General features: G+C 46.4%; 1 pseudogene; it reads left to right on the top strand.

Annotated features, from left to right (window-relative positions):
- Positions 1 to 22,500, top strand: part of LOC115124658 (intersectin-2-like) — a 109,466-nt pseudogene that overhangs the window by 34,057 nt on the left and 52,909 nt on the right.

The following is a 22,500-nucleotide window of genomic DNA, read 5'->3' as shown; positions in this document are numbered from 1 at the left end:
CACACACACCACAACACACACACCACACACCACCACAACACACACACACACCACAACACACACACCACACCACACCACACCACAACACACACACACACACACCACACCACACCACACACACACACACCACAACACACACACACCACACCACACCACAACACACCACACACACACCACACCACACAACACACACCACAACACAACACACACACACCACACCACACCACAACACACACCACAACACACCACACACACACCACAACACACACACACACACCACACCACACCACACACACACACCACAACACACACACACCACACCACAACACACACACACACACCACACCACAACACACACAACACACACACACACACCACACCACACCACAACACACACACACCACAACACACCACACACACACCACAACACACACACACACCACAACACACAAACACCACACCACAACACACACATACCACACCACAACACACACACACCACACCACACCACACCACACCACACACACACACACCACACCACAACACACACACACCACAACACACACACACCACACCACACCACAACACACACACTACATAACACAACACACACACACCACAACACACACCACAACACACACCACACACACACACCACAACACACACACACACACCACAACACACACACACACACACACCACAACACACACACCACAACACACACCACAATGCACAACACACACAACACACACCACAACACACACCACACCACACACACACACCACAACACACACAACACACCACACACACACACAACAGACACACACACCACAACACACACACACCACAACAGACACACACACACACACGACAACACACACACACCACAACACACACACACCACAACAGACACACACACCACACCACACCACAACACACACACACCACAACAGACACACACACCACACCACACCACAACACACACACACCACAACAGACACACACACCACAACAGACACACACACACCACAACACACACACACACACACACACAACACACACACACCACAACACACACACACCACAACACACACACACCACAACAGACACACACACCACAACAGAAACACACACCACAACGCATCTCAAATTCCTTATATTAAGCAAACCAGACAGCCACAATTCACTTGTTTTTTAATTTATGGATCGCCAGGGGCACTCCAACACAACAGACATAATTTACAAAAGATGCCTTTGTGTTTAGTGAGTCCTCCAGATCAGAGGCAGTAGGGATGACCAGGGATGTTCTCTGTTTAGTGAGTCCTCCAGATCAGAGGCAGTAGGGATGACCAGAGATGTTCTCTGTTTAGTGAGTCCACCAGATCAGAGGCAGTAGGGATGACCAGGGATGTTCTCTGTTTAGTGAGTCCTCCAGATCAGAGGCAGTAGGGATGACCAGAGATGTTCTCTGTTTAGTGAGTCCACCAGATCAGAGGCAGTAGGGATGACCAGGGATGTTCTCTGTTTAGTGAGTCCACCAGATCAGAGGCAGTAGGGATGACCAGGGATGTTCTCTGTTTAGTGAGTCCACCAGATCAGAGGCAGTAGGATGACCAGGGATGTTCTCTTGATAAGTGTGTGAATTGGACCATTTTCCTGTCAAAATGTAATGAGTACTGTTGGGTGTCAGGGAAAATGTATGGAGTAAAAAGTACATTATCTGTTTATTGAGGAATGTAAGTGAGGTAAAAGAAAAAGTTGTGAAAAGTATATATAGTAAAGTAAAGATAACCCCAAAAAACGACTTAAGTACCACTGCATGTTATGAACCCGGCATGGGGCTGTGTGTCTGTTTGGCAGTTTCCTCATTCCTCTTCTGAAACTAATGAAGGGAAATCAGGTTAGTGGGGCTCTCTGTGAAGCAGTGAGTTGGACCAAAATGTTGAAGCCAGCAGACACTGCAGCCCCAGAGCTCTGAGATGACCGAGGGAGGGGGCAATATGCAGTGGCGGAAATACTACCCAATTGACTTGATTAAAAGGAAAGTGGTGGGAGAGGGAGGCGGAGGACAGAGATCTGGTTAGTGGAGGGAGAGGGAGGCAGAGGACAGAGATCTGGTTAGTGGAGGGAGAGGGAGGTAGAGGACAGAGATCTGGTTAGTGGTGGGAGAGGGAGGCGGAGGACAGAGATCTGGTTAGTGGTGGGAGAGGGAGGCAGAGGACAGAGATCTGGTTAGTGGTGGGAGAAAGATGCCTTAATAGATAATGACTCAAGTTAAAGTGAAAGTCACCCAGTAAAATACTACTTGAGTAAAAGTATTTTGTTTAAAAAAAATACAAACTTTATTTAACTGGACAAGTAAGTTAAGAACAAATTCTTATTTACAATGCCGGCCTACCCCGGCCAAACCCGGACGAAGCTGGGCCAATTGTGCCATTTATGCTTAAGTATCAAAGGAAACAGTAGAATTGATTTAATTACTTCTATTAGGTAATCCAAACAGTAGGGATGACCAGGGATGTTCTCTGTTTAGTGAGTCCTCCAGATCAGAGGCAGTAGGGATGACCAGGGATGTTCTCTGTTTAGTGAGTCCTCCAGATCAGAGGCAGTAGGGATGACCAGGGATGTTCTCTGTTTAGTGAGTCCTCCAGATCAGAGGCAGTAGGGATGATCAGGGATGTTCTCTGTTTAGTGAGTCCTCCAGATCAGAGGCAGTAGGGATGACCAGGGATGTTCTCTGTTTAGTGAGTCCTCCAGATCAGAGACAGTAGGGATGACCAGGGATGTTCTCTGTTTAGTGAGTCCTCCAGATCAGAGGCAGTAGGGAGGACCAGGGATGTTCTCTGTTTAGTGAGTCCTCCAGATCAGAGGCAGTAGGGATGACCAGGGATGTTCTCTGTTTAGTGAGGCCTCCAGATCAGAGGCAGTAGGGATGACCAGGGATGTTCTCTGTTTAGTGAGTCCTCCAGATCAGAGGCAGTAGGGATGACCAGGGATGTTCTCTTGATAAGAGAATTGGACCATTTTCCTCTCCTGTTAAGCATTCCAAATGTAATGAGTACTTTTAGGTGTCAGGGAAAAGGTATGAAGTAAAAAGTACATTGTTTTATATGTACAGATACCCCCCAAAAAATGACCTAAGTAGTACTTTAAAGTATTTAAACTTTACACCACTAGCAACTGGTTGAAGTTTCTCACAGAAACAATAAAGCTCATCTGCCTCTATTCTGCCTCTATTCTGCCTCTATGCTGCCTCTCTTCTGCCTCTCTTCTGCCTCTCTTCTGCCTCTCTTCTGACTCTCTTCTGACTCTCTTCTGCCTCTCTTCTGCCTCTCTTCTGCCTCTCTCTGCCTCTTCTGCCTCTCTCTGCCTCTCCTGCCAGACTGGGCTCTGCTTTTTTCTGAAATCAATGTGAAATCAAATATATATCTCTTTTTATCTCTCTCTCTCTCTCCCTCTTTTTCTCCTACTCCCCTCTCCAGTTCTAACTCCTCCTCCACCACCTCCCTGGCCAGTAACTCTCCCAAGACGTGCTCTTGTGATTGGTCCGTTCCCCAGTCCACCAGGCTGAAGTACAGACAACAGTTTAACAGTCTGGACAAGCTGATGAGTGGATACCTCTCTGGTGAGTTACAACTACCTGTCTCGTCTCCCTTCCCTCTCGCTCTTCTCTCGCTCTTCTCTCTCGCTCTTCTCTCTCGCTCTTCTCTCTCGCTCTTCCCTCTCGCTCATCTCTCTCGCTCTTCTCTCTCGCTCTTCTCTCGCTCTTCTCTCGCTCTTCTCTCTCGCTCTTCCCTCTCGCTCTTCTCTCGCTCTTCTCTCGCTCATCTCTCTCGCTCTTCTCTCTCGCTCATCTCTCTCGCTCTTCTCTCTCGCTCTTCCCTCTCGCTCTTCTCTCTCGCTCTTCCCTCTCGCTCTTCTCTCTCGCTCTTCTCTCTCGCTCTTCTCTCTCGCTCTTCTCTCTTGCTCTTCTCTCGCTCTTCTCGCGCTCTTCTCGCTCTTCTCTCTCGCTCTTCTCTCGCTCTTCTCTCTCGCTCTTCTCTCGCTCTTCTCTCGCTCTTCTCTCGCTCTTCTCTCGCTCTTCTCTCTCGCTCTTCTCTCGCTCTTCTCTCGCTCTTCTCTCGCTTTTCTCTCGCTCTTCCCTCTCGCTCTTCTCTCGCTCTTCTCTCTCGCTCTTCCCTCGCTCTTCTCTCGCTCTTCTCTCTCGCTCATCTCTCTCGCTCTTCTCTCGCTCTTCTCTCGCTCTTCTCTCGCTCTTCTCTCTCGCTCTTCTCTCTCGCTCTTCTCTCGCTCTTCTCTCGCTCTTCTCTCTCGCTCTTCTCTCGCTCTTCTCTCGCACTTCTCTCTCGCTCTTCTCTCTCGCTCTTCTCTCTTGCTCTTCTCTCTCGCTCTTCTCTCTCGCTCTTCTCTCTCGCTCTTCTCTCGCTCTTCTCTCTCGCGCTTCTCTCTCGCTCTTCTCTCTCGCTCTTCTCTCTCGCTCTTCTCTCGCTCTTCTCTCGCTCTTCTCTCTCGCTCTTCTCTCGCTCTTCTCTCTCGCTCTTCTCTCGCTCTTCTCTCGCTCTTCTCTCGCTTTTCTCTCGCTCTTCCCTCTCGCTCTTCTCTCGCTCTTCTCTCGCTCTTCTCTCTCGCTCTTCTCTCGCTCTTCTCTCGCTCTTCTCTCTCGCTCTTCTCTCTCGCTCATCTCTCTCGCTCTTCTCTCGCTCTTCTCTCGCTCTTCTCTCGCTCTTCTCTCGCTCTTCTCTCTCTCTTCTCTCTCGCTCTTCTCTCTCGCTCTTCTCTCCCTCTTCTCTCGCTCTTCTCTCTCGCTCTTCTCTCGCTCTTCTCTCGCACTTCTCTCTCGCTCTTCTCTCTCGCTCTTCTCTCTCGCTCTTCTCTCTCGCTCTTCTCTCGCTCTTCTCTCTCGCGCTTCTCTCTCGCTCTTCTCTCTCGCTCTTCTCTCTCGCTCTTCTCTCTCGCTCTTCTCTCGCTCTTCTCTCTCGCTCTTCTCTCTCGCTCTTCTCTCTCGGTTTTCTCTCTCTCTTCTCTCGCTCTTCTCTCTCGCTCTTCTCTCGCTCTTCTCTCGCTCTTCTCTCTCGCAATTTTTTTCTTGCTCTCGTTTCTCTCTCTTTTCTCTTTTCTCTTCTCTCTTCTCTCTCATCTCTCTCTATTTTTTTCACTCTACTCTCGTTTCTGTCTCATCTCTTTCTCTTCTCTCGTTCTTCTCTTCTTCTCTCTTCTCTCTTTCTCTTCTCCCGTTCTTCTCTCCCTCTCTCTCGTCTCTTTCTCTTCTCTCTCCAAGCTGATGAGTGGTTACAACTAATGTTCCTGACCACTAACCGTACCTGATGTAACTTGTTTATTAACTTGTCTTCTAAGAGATGCTGAATCTCTAGTTGATGGTTGGAGAACGAGCTTCCTTCTCTTTGCACTTACAGAACTTACAGAACCCAGAATGTTGTCCCACTCCTCTTCAATGGGTGTGAGAAGTTGCTGGATAATGGCAGGAACTAGAACATGCTGTCGTACACGTCGATCCAGAGCATCCCGAACATGCTCAATGGGTGACATGTCTGGTGATTATGCAGGCCATTTTCAGCTTCCAGGAATTGTGTACAGATCCTTGCGACATGGGGGCATGCATTATCATGCTGAAACATGAGGTGATGGTGGGGGATGGATCTCAATAAAATGCAATTGTGTTCGTTGTCTTATTCCTGCCCCAACGCCACCTACGTTGACATCAGCAAACTGATCAACTCTATGCGAAGGAGATGTGTCGCGCTGTCACTGTTTTTCTTTTCCTTTTAATAAAAGGTATCTGTAACTAACATACAGTACTTCGGAAAGTATTGAGACCCCTAGACTTTTCCCACATTTTGTTACATTTACATTTAACATTACATTTAAGTCATTTAGCAGACGCTCTTATCCAGAGCGACTTACACATTGGTGCATTCAACATTACAGCCTTATTCTAAAATGGATTAAATAAAAACAGAAATACCTTACTTTACGTAAGTATACAGACCCTTTGCTATGAAATTGAGCTCAGGTGCATCATGTTTCCATTGATTGTCCTTTAGATGTTTCTGCAACTTGATTGGAGTCCACCTGTGGTAAATTCAACTGATTGGACATGATTTGGATGTCTTCCGTCTGGCAACTCTACCATAAAGGCCTGATTGGTGGAGCGCTGCAGAGATGGTTGTCCTTCTGTAAGGTTCTCCCATCTCCAAATAGGAACTCTGGAGCTCTGTCAGAGTGACAGAGCTCCAGAGGACAGGCACACACCTGTCTATATAAGGTCCCATGTCATGAGGTCAAAGGAATTGTCCGTAGAGCTCAGAGACAGGATTGTGACAGGATTGTGTCGAGGCACAGATCTGGGGAAGGGTACCAAAACATTTCTGCAGCATTGAAGGTCCCCAAGGACACAGTGGCCTCCATCATTCTAAAGAAGTTTGTAACCACCAAGACTCTTCCTAGAGCTGGTCGCCCGGCCAAACTGACCAATCAGGGTAGAAAGGCTTTGGTCAGGGAGGTGGCCAAGAACCCGATGGTCACGCTGACAGAGCTCCAGAGTTCCTCTATGGAGATGGGAGAACCTTCCAGAAGGACAACTATCTCTGCAGCACTCCACCAATCAGGCCTTTATGGTAGAGTTGCCAGACGGAAGCCACTCCTCAGTAAAAGACACATGACAGCCCGCTTGGAGTTTGCCAAAAGGCACCTGAAGACTCTCAGACCATGAGAAACAAGATTCTCTGGTCTGATGAAACCAATATTGAACTCTTTATTCTGAATGACAAGCATCACGTCTGGAGGAAACCTGGCTCCATCCCTACGGTGAAGCATGGTGGTGCCAGCATCATGCTGTGAGGATGTGTTTCTGCGGCAGGGACTGGGAGACTAGTCAGGATCGAGGGAAAGATGAACAGAGCAATGTACAGAGAGATGTACATCCTTGATGAAAACCTCAGACTGGGGCAAAAGTTCACCTTCCAACAGGACAACCTAAGCACACAGCCAAGACAACGCAGGAGTGGCTTCGGGATAAGTCCCTGAATGTCCTTGAGTGGCCCAACCAGAGCCCGGACTTGAACCCGATCCAACATCTCTGGAGAGACCTGAAAATAGCTGTGCAGCGACGCTTCCCATCCAACCTGACAGAGCTTGAGAGGATCTGCAGAGAAGAATGGGAGAAACTTCCCAAATACAGGTGTGCCAAGCTGGTAGCATCATACCCAAGAAGACTCTATTCTGTAATCGCTGCCAAAGGTGCTTCAACAAAGTACTGAGTAAAGGGTCTGAATACTTAAGTAAATGTGATATTTCAGTCTTTCATTTTGAATACATTTGTAAAGATTTCTAAAAAAAACTGTTTTTGCTTTGTCATTATGGGTTATTGTGTGTAGATTGATGAGGAAAATAAACAATGTAATTCATTTTAGAATAAGGCTGTAACTTAACAAAATGTGGACAAAGTCTAGGGGTCTGAATGCTTTCCGAATATACTGTATGTAATGTTATAGTAGTGTCTGGCGATAGTTGTAGTAGTGGTAGTGACTGGTTATAGTAGTGGTAGTGACTAGTTATAGTAGTGGTAGTGACTGGTTATAGTAGTGGTAGTGACTAGTTATAGTAGTGGTAGTGACTAGTTATAGTAGTGGTAGTGACTGGTTAAAGTAGTGGTGATGCTGACTGGTTATAGTAGTGGTAGTGACTGGTTATAGTAGTGGTAGTGACTAGTTATAGTAGTGGTAGTGACTAGTTATAGTAGTGGTAGTGAGTACAGTAGTAATGGTAGTGACTGGTTATAGTAGTGGTAGTGACTGGTTATAGTAGTGGTAGTGACTAGTTATACATTTACATTTTACATTTAAGTCATTTAGCAGACGCTCTTATCCAGAGCGACTTACAAATTGGTGCATTCACCTTATGACATCCAGTGGAACAGTAGTGCATCTAAATCTTTTAGGGGGGTGAGAGGGATTACTTTATCCTATCCTAGGTATTCCTTAAAGAGGTGGGGTTTCAGGTGTCTCCGGAAGGTGGTGATTGACTCCGCTGTCCTGGCGTCGTGAGGGAGTTTGTTCCACCATTGGGGGGCCAGAGCAGCGAACAGTTTTGACTGGGCTGAGCGGGAACTGTACTTCCTCAGTGGTAGGGAGGCGAGCAGGCCAGAGGTGGATGAACGCAGTGCCCTTGTTTGGGTGTAGGGCCTGATCAGAGCCTGGAGGTACTGAGGTGCCGTTCCCTCACAGCTCCGTAGGCAAGCACCATGGTCTTGTAGCGGATGCGAGCTTCAACTGGAAGCCAGTGGAGAGAGCGGAGGAGCGGGGTGACGTGAGAGAACTTGGGAAGGTTGAACACCAGACGGGCTGCGGCGTTCTGGATGAGTTGTAGGGGTTTAATGGCACAGGCAGGGAGCCCAGCCAACAGCGAGTTGCAGTAATCCAGACAGGAGATGACAAGTGCCTGGATTAGGACCTGCGCCGCTTCCTGTGTGAGGCAGGGTCGTACTCTGCGGATGTTGTAGAGCATGAACCTACAGGAACGGGCCACCGCCTGGATGTTAGTTGAGAACGACAGGGTGTTGTCCAGGATCACGCCAAGGTTCTTAGCGCTCTGGGAGGAGGACACAATGGAGTTGTCAACCGTGATGGCGAGATCATGGAACGGGCAGTCCTTCCCCGGGAGGAAGAGCAGCTCCGTCTTGCCGAGGTTCAGCTTGAGGTGGTGATCCGTCATCCACACAGATATGTCTGCCAGACATGCAGAGATGTGATTCGCCACCTGGTCATCAGAAGGGGGAAAGGAGAAGATTAATTGTGTGTCGTCTGCATAGCAATGATAGGAGAGACCATGTGAGGTTATGACAGAGCCAAGTGACTTGGTGTATAGCGAGAATAGGAGAGGGCCTAGAACAGAGCCCTGGGGGACACCAGTGGTGAGAGCACGTGGTGTGGAGACGGATTCTCGCCACGCCACCTGGTAGGAGCGACCTGTCAGGTAGGACACAATCCAGCGTGGGCCGCGCCGGAGATGCCCAACTCGGAGAGGGTGGAGAGGAGGATCTGATGGTTCACAGTATCGAAGGCAGCCGATAGGTCTAGAAGGATGAGAGCAGAGGAGAGAGAGTTAGCTTTAGCAGTGCGGAGCGCCTCCGTGATACAGAGAAGAGCAGTCTCAGTTGACTGACTAGTCTTGAAACCTGACTGATTTGGATCAAGAAGGTCATTCTGAGAGAGATAGCTGGAGAGCTGGCCAAGGACGGCACGTTCAAGAGTTTTGGAGAGAAAAGAAAGAAGGGATACTGGTCTGTAGTTGTTGACATCGGAGGGATCGAGTGTAGGTTTTTTCAGAAGGGGTGCAACTCTCGCTCTCTTGAAGACGGAAGGGACGTAGCCAGCGGTCAGGGATGAGTTGATGAGCGAGGTGAGGTAAGGGAGAAGGTCTCCGGAAATGGTCTGGAGAAGAGAGGAGGGGATAGGGTCAAGCAGGCAGGTTGTTGGGCAGCCGGCCGTCACAAGACGCGAGATTTCATCTGGAGAGAGAGGGGAGAAAGAGGTCAGAGCACAGGGTAGGTCAGTGTGAGCAGAACCAGCGGTGTCGTTTGACTTAGCAAACGAGGATCGGATGTCGTCGACCTTCTTTTCAAAATGGTTGACGAAGTCATCTGCAGAGAGGGAGGGGGGGGGGGAGGAGGATTCAGGAGGGAGGAGAAGGTTGCAAAGAGCTTCCTAGGGTTAGAGGCAGATGCTTGGAATTTAGAGTGGTAGAAAGTGGCTTTAGCAGCAGAGAGAGAAGAGGAAAATGTAGAGAGGAGGGAGTGAAAGGATGTCAGGTCCGCAGGGAGGCGAGTTTTCCTCCATTTCCGCTCGGCTGCCCGGAGCCCTGTTCTGTGAGCTCGCAATGAGTCGTCGAGCCACGGAGCGGGAGGGGAGGACCGAGCAGACCTGGAGGATAGGGGACATAGAGAGTCAGAGGATGCAGAAAGGGAGGAGAGGAGGGTTGAGGAGGCAGAATCAGGAGATAGGTTGGAGAAGGTTTGAGCAGAGGGAAGAGATGATAGGATGGAAGAGGAGAGAGTAGCGGGGGAGAGAGAGCGAAGGTTGGGACGGCACGATACCATCCGAGTAGGGGCAGTGTGGGAAGTGTTGGATGAGAGCGAGAGGGAAAAGGATACAAGGTAGTGGTCGGAGACTTGGAGGAGAGTTGCAATGAGGTTAGTGGAAGAACAGCATCTAGTAAAGATGAGGTCGAGCGTATTTCCTGCCTTGTGAGTAGGGGGAAGTTGAGAGGGTGAGGTCAAAAGAGGAGAGGAGTGGAAAGAAGGAGGCAGAGAGGAATGAGTCAAAGGTAGACATGGGGAGGTTAAAGTCGCCCAGAACTGTGAGAGGTGAGCCGTCCTCAGGAAAGGAGCTTATCAAGGCATCAAGCTCATTGATGAACTCTCCGAGGGAACATGGAGGGCGATAAATGATAAGGATGTTAAGCTTGAAAGGGCTGGTAACTGTGACAGCATGGAATTCAAAGGAGGCGATAGACAGATGGGTAAGGGGAGAAAAGAGAATGACCACTTGGGAGAGATGAGGATCCCGGTGCCACCACCCCGCTGACCAGAAGCTCTCGGGTGTGCGAGAACACGTGGGCCGACGAAGAGAGAGCAGTAGGAGTAGCAGTGTTGTCTGTGGTGATCCATGTTTCCGTCAGTGCCAAGAAGTCGAGGGACTGGAGGGAGGCATAGGCTGAGATGAACTCTGCCTTGTTGGCCGCAGATCGGCAGTACAAGGGCTACCGGAGACCTGGAACTCCACGTGGGTCGTGCGCGCTGGGACCACCAGATTAGGGTGGCCGCGGCCACGCGGTGTGGAGCGTTTGTATGGTCTGTGCAGAGAGGAGAGAACAGGGATAGACAGACACATAGTTGACAGGCTACACAAGAGGCTACGCTAATGCAAAGGAGATTGGAATGACAAGTGGACTACACGTCTCGAGTGTTCAGAAAGTTAAGCTTACGTAGCAAGAATCTTATTGACTAAAATTATTAAAATGATACAGTACTGCTGAAGTAGGCTAGCTGGCATTGGCTGCGTTGTTGACACTGGTTATAGTTATAGTAGTGGTAGTGACTGGTTATAGTAGTGGTAGTGTCTGGTTATAGTTATAGTAGTGGTAGTGTCTGGTTATAGTAGTGGTAGTGACTGGTTATAGTAGTGGTAGTGACTAATTATAGTAGTGGTAGTGACTAATTATAGTAGTGGTAGTGACTGGTTATAGTAGTGGTAGTGACTAGTTATAGTAATGGTAGTGACTAGTTATAGTAATGGTAGTGACTGGTTATAGTAGTGGTAGTGACTGGTTATAGTTATAGTAGTGGTAGTGACTGGTTATAGTTATAGTAATGGTAGTGACTGGTTATAGTTATAGTAGTGGTAGTGACTGGTTATAGTAGTGGTAGTGACTGGTTATAGTAGTGGTAGTGACTGGTTATAGTTATAGTAGTGGTAGTGACTGGTTATAGTAGTGGTAGTGACTGGTTATAGTTATAGTAATGGTAGTGACTGGTTATAGTAGTGGTAGTGACTGGTTATAGTAGTGGTAGTGACTGGTTATAGTAGTGGTAGTGACTGGTTATAGTTATAGTAATGGTAGTGACTGGTTATAGTAGTGGTAGTGACTAGTTATAGTAGTGGTATGGACTACAGCAGTAATGATGCTGACTGGTTATAGTTGAAAAAAATAGGTAGATGAAAAGTTAGTATAGCCTGAACAAATGAAAGTTGGTTTGCCTATAGATATTATATGATATTGATTCATAAGATACGGTTGGTGATTTATATTATGCTAATTTATATAATTATAGTTGGTGAACAATACAATACAAAATTGAAGTTGGAATGGCCTGAACATTGGTTTAGTTTATGTAGTTTGAACGGCTCTATAATTAGTTATTTTTTCCAAATGTTATTTTTTATTAAAAAAACTTTTTTTTAAATGATGTTGACACGCAATGTAAGTAGGGTCAGTCTAAACATCTCAGCATTGGTGCCCTGACCTTAGTTATCTCTGTTTTCTTTATTATTTTGGTCAGGGGTGACGAGGGTGGGTATGCTTGTTTTGTATTGTCTAGGTTTTTTTGTAAGTCTAGGGGTTTAGAAAGTCTAGGGGTTTAGTAAATCTAGGTATATGTGTGGCTATGGTGGTCCGATTATGGTTCCCAATCAGAGGCAGCTGTTTATCGTCATCTCTGATTGGGGACCATATTTAGGTTCCCATTTCCCTTGGGTAATTGTGGGTTCTTGTCTATGTGTTAGCACTCATGTGGTTAGAGTCACTTTTCGTTCGGTTATTTGTTATTTTGTTAGTTTGTTTCAGTGTTCATTCATTTATTAAATTAAGAATGTATGCTTACCACCCTGCGCCTTGGTCTCCTCCTTACAACGAACGTGACAACGATTTCATATCTTCAAACCTTTTCTGTAACTTGTTTGGTCAAAAGTGAAATTTATAAATAGTTTTAGGGAAGTGTTGTTGATGCGGGTTACGTACAGCTGTAACATTTGATCGTTAGCAGATTATGCTGTTTTGAAAAGCAGAGAAGAAGAGGAGGATTCCATATTCTCTAAACTGTTTTGAAAAGCAGAGAAGAAGAGGAAGATTCCATATTCTCTAAACTGTTTTGAAAAGCAGAGAAGAAGAGGAGGATTCCATATTCTCTAAACTGTTTTGAAAAGCAGAGAAGAAGAGGAGGATTCCATATTCTCTAAACTGTTTTGAAAAGCAGAGAAGAAGAGGAGGATTCCATATTCTCTAAACTGTTTTGTCTAAGTTGATTTCAAAATGGTCAAAGTAGCTGATGTGTCAAAAATGGACAAATTTACGTTGTTTACAGTGACCGTTTGAAGTGACGATGTCACAATGTTTACAGTGACCGTTTGAAGTGACGATGTCACAATGTTTACAGTGACCGTTTGAAGTGACGATGTCACAATGTTTACAGTGACCGTTTGAAGTGACGATGTCACAATGTTTACAGTGACCGTTTGAAGTGACGATGTCACAATGTTTACAGTGACCGTTTGAAGTGACGATGTCACAATGTTTACAGTGACCGTTTGAAGTGATGATGTCACAATGTTTACAGTGACCGTTTGAAGTGATGATGTCACAATGTTTACAGTGACCGTTTGAAGTGACGATGTCACAATGTTTACAGTGACCGTTTGAAGTGACGATGTCACAATGTTTACAGTGACCGTTTGAAGTGACGATGTCACAATGTTTACAGTGACCGTTTGAAAAGACGATGTCACAATGTTTACAGTGACCGTTTGAAGTGACGATGTCACAATGTTTACAGTGACCGTTTGAAGTGACGATGTCACAATGTTTACAGTGACCGTTTGAAGTGACGATGTCACAATGTTTACAGTGACCGTTTGAAGTGACGATGTCACAATGTTTACAGTGACCGTTTGAAAAGACGATGTCACAATGTTTACAGTGACCGTTTGAAGTGACGATGTCACAATGTTTACAGTGACCGTTTGAAGTGACGATGTCACAATGTTTACAGTGACCGTTTGAAGTGACGACGTCACAATGCAGAGTTTTAGATTTGTTAAAAAGTCCCATTAAAGGGAACAAAAAGAATGACAGACAAATGTATAGTATCAATAATATCAAAAAAGTGGTACGCAAGCACACTATTCCAGACCCGTCTGCACATGTCAAAGTTTAAATGTCGTTTCTAGCTTAAAGAGTGTAAGAGGAGTAGTGTGCAGACGAATAACTTGCTCATGGTTTCCCCAACTCGGTCCTCAGGACCCCAAGGGGTGCATGTTTTGGTTTTTTCCCTAACACAACACAGCTGGTTCAACTCATCCTCCAAAAAATGACGTTTAATTGGTGAGACTTGCTTTAACTCTTTAGCTAGGTGGAAGTTTAAAACGTTGTATTACTTATTATTAAATATGATATGATGATGTATTAAAATAATTTGTTTTGTTACTTTTGATAGGCTAATATATCAACCAGATTACTATGATAGGGTAATATATCAACCAGATTACTAATAGGGTAATATATCAACCAGATTACTGATAGGGTAATATATCAACCAGATTACTAATAGGGTAATATATCAACCCGATTACTAATAGGGTAATATATCAACCAGATTACTGATAGGGTAATATATCAACCAGATTACTAATAGGGTAATATATGTGGGAAAACTGATGGAAAACTGATGGAAGAAAGACGGGCCAAACCGATGTTCTGTCTGGTCACGTGGAAAAAACGCTTAGGAAAGCAAAGCAACTCTGAATCATTCAATGCTGATAAATATCTGATAAATATCTGCATGATTTACTTTTGGAAAACGGTCAGTGTAAATGAAGTGTAATTGTAGTTGAATGATGACGTAATGGATAGAAAGTTTTAGGCTATTGTTTGGGGATATAAATAGGATGGTGCATCTAGTGATGTGATACGACATCTCTTTTTCAAATCTGACATCGTCAGAGTGCGTAGCTGAACACTGTGTGCTGAAAACACTCCGGTTTGTTATTTGAACTAAAACAACCAGTCTTTGTTAAACATAAATAACGAACTTGTTTTTGCGTGTGTTCCCCCGACGCTGTTCGCTTCTAACCGCTAGGACCGCTATTCCTTATTCTGGAATCACGCTGAACTGACAGGTCTGCTTGAAAGAGCCGCTAACCTAGCTAAGGCACTAACGTTAGCCGTCAAGCTAACGCAGTTAGTCCCAGATGAGTTTTCTGATGGAGCCCTCTTTGTCTGGAGAAGTAAATGAATGTTTCCGGAGCTGTAGGACCTGTAGGACCTGTAGGAGATGTAGGACCTGTAGGACCTGTAGGAGCTGTAGGACCTGTAGGACCTGTAGGACCTGTAGGACCTGTAGGACCTGTAGGACCTGTAGGACCTGTAGGACCTGTAGGAGCTGTAGGAGCTGTAGGACCTGTAGGACCTGTAGGAGCTGTTGTAGGACCTGTAGGACCTGTAGGAGCTGTTGTAGGACCTGTAGGAGCTGTAGGAGCTGTATCTACTACACTTTGATTCAGATCAAAACTGGATCCCTCAGAGATCCAATGCGGCTGAGGATTATAGTCTTGACGTCTATTCATGCAACAAACAGTACTAATCTTACACAAATAAAAATAAATATTATTATATATTGAATCATTAAAATGTAAGAACATTTCAGGAAACTGCCTACGTATTAGATTTGCACATAGCTAGTTCAATATAGTACCAGGCTACAGTATATTAGTAAAACCTAGCAAAGCACATCATACTCTAGCACTTTCTTTATTTTAATTACGCAGATCTTCCATGTTGTATCTATACTTTACAGTATTACAGTATTACAGTATTTCCTTTATAACACTTTTTAATGACATCACAAAATAACAACCCATATGACATTAGTGTTCATCACTTACCATTCCACACGTTCCTATGTCAGAAATATTATTCCAGTGTTCGCTTTAGAATGTGCTAAGTGTGTTGTTGTGGTCGGGAGTTGTAGTCAGAAGCTATAATCTGTAGTTGTGTTGTTGTGGTCCGTAGTTGTGTAGCCAGTAATTGTGTAGTTGTGGTCGGTAGTTGTGGTTGTGTGTTTGGTCAGTAATTGTGGTCAGTGGTTGTAGTCAGAAGCTATAATCTGTAGTTGTGTTGTTGTGGTCCGTAGTTGTGGTTGTGTGTTTGGTCAGTAATTGTGGTCAGTGGTTGTGTGCTTCTGGTTCAGTGGTTTTGTTTTTGGTAATTGTGTGTTTGTGGTCAGTACTTTTGGTCAGTGACCTTGTTTCTGGTTCAGGTCAGGTCTGTGACCTTGTTTCTGGTTCAGGTCAGGTCTATAGGTAGTATCTTAGTTTGTAATACGTTGTTGTATTTCTCAGGCCCTCAGGTGAGGAACGCCCTGATTGCCTCCAACCTGACCCAGACACAGCTAGCTACCATCTGGTGAGTTTGTGAGTGGCTGTCTGTCTCTGTTTGTGTTCGTCTTTCTGAATGTGTGTGTAATTTATTGGTGTGGGGTGCAGGACCCTGGCTGACGTGGATAAGGACGGTCAGCTGAGAGCTGAGGAGTTTATTCTGGCCATGCACCTGGTAGACATGGTTACGACAGGATGTCCGCTACCCCTCACCCTGCCCTCAGACCTGGTACCCCCCTGTCTTAGGTAACACACACACACACACACACACACACTTCCCTCAGACCTGGTACCCCCCTGTCTTAGTCTGAGCACGTGTGTGTCTGTTACCTATCTCTCTGATTGGTGTTTTGAATGAAGTCTTTCAGCGTTGTTTCAGGTTTAATGATTTTTTCTCTGTCTTCTGTAGAGATAGCAGGCCAGTAGAGATGTTGAATGGAACTGGGCCCTACCTCTCCACTGGCCTGATAGACGGGACAGCAGAGCTTGAACCTGCACACAAGAACAAGAACAACGGTACATAACCTTATCCATAACTCGAACATAACCCTAACATAACCCTAACATAACCATAACCCTAACCCTACATAACCCTAACATAACCATAACATAACCCTAACATAACCCTAGCATAACCCTAACATGACCCTAACATAACCCTAATATAACCCTAACATAACCCTAACATAACCCTAACATGACCATAACATAACCCTAACATAACCATAACCCTAACAGAACCCTAACGTAACCATAACATAACCATAACATAACATAACCCTAACATAACCATAACCCTAACATAACCCTAACATAACCATAACCATAACATAACATAACCCTGACATAACCCTAACATAACCATACCCCTAACATAACCCTAACCCTAACATAACCCTAACCCTAACATAACCCTAATCCTAACATAACCCTAACATAACCAGAACCCTAACATATCCCTAACATGACCATAACATATCCCTAACATGACCATAACATAACCCTAACATAACCCTAACATAACCATAACATAACCCTAACATAACCATAACCCTAACATAACCCTAATCCTAACATAACCCTAACATAACCAGAACCCTAACATATCCCAAACATGACCATAACATATCCCTAACATGACCATAACATAACCCTAACATAACCCTAACATAACCATAACATAACCCTAACATAACCCTAACATAACCATAGCCCTAACATAACCATAACATAACCATAGCCCTAACATAACCCTAACATAACCCTAACATAACCATACCATAACCCTAACATAACCATACCATATCCCTAACATAACCCTAACATAACCCTAACATAACCATACCATATCCCTAACATAACCCTAACATAACCCTAACATAACCATAACCCTAACATAACCCTAACCCTACATAACCCTAACATAACCATAACACTAATCCTAACATGACCCTAACATAACCCTAACATAACCCTAACATAACCATAACCCTAACATAACCCTAACCCTACATAACCCTAACATAACCATAACACTAATCCTAACATAACCCTAACATAACCCTAACATAACATAACTCTAACATAACCATAACCCTAACATAACCATAACCTAACCATAACCCTGGCATAACCATAACCCTAACTATATGAGGGGTTATAGGGGGTTATAGGTCGACAGGGGTTATAGGGGGTTATAGGTCGACAGGGGTTATAGGGCGTTATAGGTCGACAACTGTCTCTCTTACCCCTTCAATGATGCTGACTTTATGTACTCTCTCCTTCTGTCTCCCCCCTCTCTCCTCTCCCCCTTCTCTCCTCTCTCTCCTCTCCTCTCCCATCTCCCCTCTCCTCTCCCATCCCTCCTACTCTCCCCTCCCATCCCCCTCTCCTCTTCCATCCCTCCTACTCTCCCCTCCCATCCCCCTCTCCTCTCCCATCCCTCCTCCTCTCCCCTCCCTCCTCCTCCCCCTCTCACCTCCTTCTTACTCTCCCTCCCTCCTCCTCCCCTCTCCTCTCCCCTCCCTCCTACTCTCCTCTCCTCTCCCCTCCCTCCTACTCTCCTCTCCCCTCTCACTTCCTCTCCCTTCCCTCCTACTCTCCTCTCCCATCCCCCTCTCCTCTCCCATCCCACCTCCTTCCTATTCTCCCCTCCCTCCTCCTCTCCCCTCCCGTCCCTCCACCTCCCCTCTCCCCTCCCTCCCTCTCCCCTCTCCTCTGCCCTCCCTCCTCCTCCCCTCTCCTCTCCCTGCCTCCTCCTCCCCTCTCCTCTCCCATCCCTCCTCCTCTCCCCTCCCCCTCCTCCTCCCTCCCCTCCCTCCTCCCCTCTCCTCTGCCCTCCCTCCTCCCCTCTCCTCTCCCCTGCCTCCTCCTCCCCTCTCCTCTCCCATCCCTCCTCCTCTCCCCTCCCTCCTCCTCCTCTCCCCTCCCTCCTCCCCTCTCCTCTCCCATCCCTCCTCTTCTCCCCTCCCTCCTCCTCCCCTCTCCTCTCCCACCTCCTCCTCCTCTCCCCTCCCCTCTCCTCTCCCATCCCTCCTCCTCTCCCATCCCTCCTCCCTCCTCCCCTCTCCTCTCCCATCCCTCCTCCCTCCTCCTCTCCCATCCCTCCTTTCTCCTCTCCCCTCCCCTCCCTCCTTCTCTCCTCTCTCCTCCCTCCTCTCTCCTCCTCCTGTAGTATCGTATGAAGACCGTCTGAAGGAAAACTTTACGCGAGGCAGCGCTGAGCTGGAGAAGCGCCGTCTGGCTCTAGAAGATAAACAGAGGAGGGAGGTGGAGATGAGAGAGAGGGAGGCCACTGAGGTGCAGGGGATGAGAGAGGTGTGGGAGCAGGAGCAGGAGAACAAGAGACAACAAGAAGAGGAGAGACAGAGAGAGAGAAAGGAGGTGGGACCAGTGTTAATTTTGTCAACAAAAATAGACTCAAATATTTGTGAAACATATTTGTCAAACACCACATTTCAGTGGCAATTGACAAGACTATAACTGACTGAATAGACCCAGAAAAAAAACTATAACTAACTGAAACGAGACAAAATGATCTCTGACTAAAATCTGCCCACTAAGTGGACTGGACAAGAGTGGAGTGGAGAGAATGCACGTTTTTCCATTGATAAACACAATTAATATTAGCATCACAGATGCACAGTGCAAATCTGTTCAGCAGTTAGCAAAGGCACGCACAGCCGACACGTCACAGCCGACACGTCACAGCCGACACGTCACAGCCGGCACGTCACAGCCGACACGTCACAGCCGACACGTCACAGCCGACACGTCACAGCCGACACGTCACAGCCGACACGTCACATATCCGACACGTCACAGCCGACACGTCACAGCCGACACGTCACAGCCGACACGTCACAGCCGACACGTCACAGCCGGCACGTCACAGCCGACACGTCACAGCCGGCACGTTACAGCCGACACGACACGTTACAGCCGGCACGTCACAGCCGACACGTCACAGCCGGCACGTCACAGCCGACACGTCACAGCCGGCACGTCACAGCCGACACGTCACAGCCGGCACGTCACAGCCGGCACGTCACAGCCGACACGTCACAGCCTTCATCAGCTGATGAGCTACGGGGGAGTTAGCGATGAGTGTGGGCAGAACAGCTCCTAATTATACTCTCTTGCTTCCCCGTAGCTAACCAGTCAACACCAAGCTTTCTAAGTTAGCTACCTGGTTAAGAAACACAAGTTGTTTTATGAAATTTAAAAACAATAGCAGCATTGAGAAAAACAACAGTCCAGGTATGTGTTTCTCTCCCTTGAGTCTAGAAAATGAGGCCGTCTTTCAATTTGTAGTCTCACTCAACCCTCCCACTTAGCCTACTGCGTTTCTTAGCCAGGTTCTATAGCCAACAAGTCCTCCCATTTCCCTCGGAGAGATCTGCTTGACAAATTACAGTTTGAAAGATATGACCCATAATAGGGGCTCAACATATTTTCCTTTCTATGGTTCGTTGGCAGGCGGGGCTACACCTTGACTGGGTGATACGGTCATTATCTGGAGGTTTAGTGACCACTACATCACTGGGTGATACAGTCATTACCTGGAGGTTTAGTGACCACTACATCACTGGGTGAAACAGTCATTATCTGGAGGTTTAGTGACCACTACATCACTGGGTGATACAGTCATTACCTGGAGGTTTAGTGACCACTACATCACTGGGTGAAACAGTCATTATCTGGAGGTTAAGTGACCACTACATCACTGGGTGATACAGTCATTATCTGGAGGTTTAGTGACCACTACATCACTGGGTGATACAGTCATTACCTGGAGGTTTAGTGACCACTACATCACTGGGTGATACAGTCATTACCTGGAGGTTTAGTGACCACTACATCACTGGGTGAAACAGTCATTATCTGGAGGTTAAGTGACCACTACATCACTGGGTGATACAGTCATTATCTGGAGGTTTAGTGACCACTACATCACTGGGTGATACAGTCATTATCTGGAGGTTTAGTGACCACTACATCACTGGGTGATACAGTCATTATCTGGAGGTTAAGTGACTCCACTATATCACTGGGTGATACAGTCATTATCTGGAGGTTAAGTGACCACTACATCACTGGGTGATACAGTCATTATCTTTCTCTTTCTGTCTCACTCTCTTTATTTCTCTGTCTTTCTCTGTCACTCTCCCTCTCTTGCTCTCTCTCTCTCTGCTTGTGTTTGTAATTTTGTTTTGTGTTTCATGTGTAATATCTACTCTACCAAACATTAAGAAACACCCTCCTAATATTTAGTTGCACCCCATTTTTGTTCTCAGAACAGCCTCAATTCATCAGGTCATGGGCTCCACAAGATGTCGAAAGTGTTCCACAGGGATGCTGGCCCATGTTGTCACAGGGATGCTGGCCCATGTTGTCACAGGGATGCTGGCCCATGTTGTCACAGGGATGCTGGCCCATGTTGTCACAGGGATGCTGGCCCATGTTGTCACAGGGATGCTGGTCCATGTTGTCACAGGGATGCTGGCCCATGTTGTCACAGGGATGCTGGCCCATGTTGTCACAGGGATGCTGGCCCATGTTGTCACAGGGATGCTGGCCCATGTTGTCACAGGGATGCTGGTCCATGTTGTCACAGGGATGCTGGTCCATGTTGTCACAGGGATGCTGGCCCATGTTGTCACAGGGATGCTGGTCCATGTTGTCACAGGGATGCTGGTCCATGTTGTCACAGGGATGCTGGCCCATGTTGTCACAGGGATGCTGGCCCATGTTGTCACAGGGATGCTGGCCCATGTTGTCACAGGGATGCTGGCCCATGTTGTCACAGGGATGCTGGCCTGTTGTGTCTAGTTGGCTGGATGTCCTTTGGGTGGTGGACCATTCTTGATACACACAGGAAACTGTTGAGCGTGAAAAACCCAGCAGCTTTGCAGTTCTTGACACATTCCGGTGCACTTGACCTCTACTACCATACCCCGTTCAAAGGCACTTAAATATGTTGTCTTACCTATTCACCCTCTGAATGACACACACACACAACCCATGTCTCTATTGCCCTTCTTTAACCCGTCCCCTCCCCTTCATCTACATGTCTCCTCCCCTTCATCTACATTTATCCTCCCCTTCATCTACATGTCTCCTCCCCTTCATCTACATGTATCCTCCCCGTCATCTACATGTATCCTCCCCTTCATCTACATGTCTCCTCCCCTTCATCTACATGTCTCCTCCCCTTCATCTACATGTCTCCTCCCCTTTATCTACATTTATCCTCCCCTTCATCTACATGTCTCCTCCCCTTCATCTACATGTATCCTCCCCGTCATCTACATGTATCCTCCCCTTCATCTACATGTCTCCTCCCCTTCATCTACATGTCTCCTCCCCTTCATCTACATGTCTCCTCCCCTTTATCTACACTGATTGAAGTGGATTTAACAAGTGACATCAATAAGGGATCATATCTTTCACCTGCATTCACCTGGTCAGTCTGTTATGGAAAGAGCAGGTGTTCCTAATGTTTTGTGAACTCATTGTATGAAGGCAGAATTAGGAATTTACAAGTAACTATTATATATTATTTAATATTTTTGGTAGCTGTTGGTAGCACTGTTCTGCACATGGAGTTTTGTGATTTATGTTTACTATAGGCTAATCTGGCAATACACATGTGTTGTGACCAAAATTCAACTTCATTTAGTTTGACTATAATGGCCCACTGTTTTCCTCCATTATGATACACATCCCCTTTAACCAGATTGTCCTCCATTATGATACACATCCCCTTTAACCAGATACACCTCCATTATGATACACATCCCCTTTAACCAGATACTCCTCCATTATGATACACATCCCCTTTAACCAGATACTCTTCCATTATGATACACATCCCCTTTAACCAGATACTCCTCCATTATGATACACATCCCCTTTAACCAGATACTCTTCCATTATGATATACATCCCCTTTAACCAGATACACCTCCATTATGATATACATCCCCTTTAACCAGATACTCCTCCATTATGATACACATCCCCTTTAACCAGATACACCTCCATTATGATATAC

The sequence above is a fragment of the Oncorhynchus nerka genome, linkage group LG24 (genome assembly GCF_034236695.1).
Source record: "Oncorhynchus nerka isolate Pitt River linkage group LG24, Oner_Uvic_2.0, whole genome shotgun sequence".
In the NCBI taxonomy this organism is placed as follows: Eukaryota; Metazoa; Chordata; class Actinopteri; order Salmoniformes; family Salmonidae; genus Oncorhynchus; species Oncorhynchus nerka.
Note: the sequence above shows the minus strand (reverse complement) of the source record. Positions and strands in the feature narration are given on the sequence as shown.